Source organism: Phoca vitulina, unplaced genomic scaffold (genome assembly GCF_004348235.1).
Source record: "Phoca vitulina isolate PV1807 unplaced genomic scaffold, GSC_HSeal_1.0 scaffold2, whole genome shotgun sequence".
Classification (NCBI taxonomy): domain Eukaryota; kingdom Metazoa; phylum Chordata; class Mammalia; order Carnivora; family Phocidae; genus Phoca; species Phoca vitulina.
Window position 1 is genome coordinate 2,591,271 of NW_022589705.1, and position 2,026 is coordinate 2,593,296.

General features: G+C 37.2%; 1 pseudogene; it reads right to left on the bottom strand.

Moving 5' to 3' along the window:
• Positions 1-357: 357 nt before the first annotated feature.
• Positions 358-1,522, bottom strand: LOC116641531 (annotated as a pseudogene).
• Between the last annotated feature and the right edge of the window lie 504 nt (positions 1,523-2,026).

Below are 2,026 nucleotides of genomic sequence, written 5' to 3' on the forward strand. Positions count from 1 at the left end.
CTAAATATTTCTTTTATAATTCATTAGTAGGGGCTATCAGTCAGTTTAGGCTGTTATAGTACCACAGACAGGGTGGCTTATAAACAACAGAACTTCACTTTTCATTGCACTGGAGGCTGGAAATCCAAGATCATGATGCCAGTATGGTCAGGTTCTGGTCAGAGTCTTCTTCAGGATTGCAGATGGCTGACTTCTTGTTGTATCCTCACATGGTGGAAAGAGTGAGCTAGCTCTCTGGCCTCTTCTTATAAGGGCACTAATCTCACTCATGAAGGCTCTACCCTCAGACCTAATCACCTCCTGAAGGTTCCACCTCCAAACATCATAACACCGGGATTAGGATTTCAATATGCAAGTTTAGGGGAAATACATTTGGTATGCTGTAGAACCAAAGTCCTGAGTTGCCCAATTGGGAACTTCTGTCCTGTAATTCTGATTAAGTTTCTTCTCCATATTCATGGCCAATATCTGATTTGTAAATGAGAGACTTTGTTCTTTTTGATTACTTGTGGATGAGGTGAGACTGCCCATCACCATATGGCTTATTTTAGAATCAATCTTGTATTTCTAATAAATTCAGAATACACCTTTCAGCTTCTTCTAGGGTCATGTTCAGTTTCTGTGCCAGCATATTTAATACTGATACACTGCTAGATGCAACCAAAGGTCTCAAATATGAAAAGAGCAGCATTTTCAAGGAAATCCTCAAGCCCAGCCACCAAGAAGTCCATAAGCACCTACTCACATCTCCTCATTCAACAAACTGAAATAGTCTTTATATGTGAAAAACTCTTACTGAACAACTTTGAAGGGCTTTTAGCACCTGCTTGCATTTTCCAACATGTTTGTTATGACTGATGTAGCCAAATAGTGGAGAATGTGGGCACACATGGTCTGAATTATTTCAAGATATTGTGGCTGATAAAAGAAGAGACTAATAATATTATTAACTGCTTTGGGGCTAATTGAAGAACACAGAGACCAGTGAATGAGCCATGTTCACTGATGATGAGACAAGAGTAAAAGAATGACAGAATCTATGTTTCCTCTTCATCATGTGAGGCCTTCTATGGCTGCATTAGGATTTCGGAGGACTCTTTTCCTCAGAGTAAACTCAAAACAGTTCTATCCATTACTGAAACAGACTCTAAAAAAAAGGTAAAGATATCCTGCTGTTCCTGAATAATTACCACATTCATATTGGAATTTTGCATACCTGAGAGCCTGTCTAAAATATTGTTACTTAAAATCCTGTTCATCAGCTAGGTTGTCAAACAGCATCTGTCTGTCTCTGGTTGACTGCATTTACCTTGTTGTTTTTTTTGATCTTCAAACATCTTTATAATAGTGCCATTTCTGCTTGAAGTTGTTTCAGTTGTGCAACAATTGTGGGTTTTTTTTTTTCTAACAAAGCATAAAGTTATCAAAATAAAGGTTTTGTGAACTCCACAGCAGAGTTTACCACATTAGCATCACTAAAAATATCTGATTTCCCTTATAATACTTATTTTTCATTATATATTTTCCTTGTTAAAAGAAAACAGAAAATTTAGATTCCCATCCAAATGATGTATGATGTGAGAAGTCAGGTCCTACTCACCATCTTGCTTAAAAAAAAAAAAAAGTTCTGCTTCATTTTTATGTTTAGTACTTCATACAACCCCTTCCTCAAAAGTGGTGTTCAATCAGTGTTCAATTGATGCTTGAATGATGAGTGGTTATAAATTCTCAAAGTTCTCTTTCTAATATGTGGAATCAGTAGGGCTGAATTTAGTCTAGATTGGCCCAAACATGTAGTTGAAGGCAGAGGAAAGGCACCTCCTCACACCCTACACAAGCACCTCATTTGTTAGTATCTATCAAAGCAAGAAAGAAGTCCCCACTGGGGGAATGAGCAGTTACAGTAGCACGGATTATGTTTATACTTATTCAAACTTTGTTTAGCAGTTCACCTACCAACAGCATGAACAATTCAAGACAAGTTGATTTTGCTTCCATTAATCAGTATCAACTATAAACTATTTGA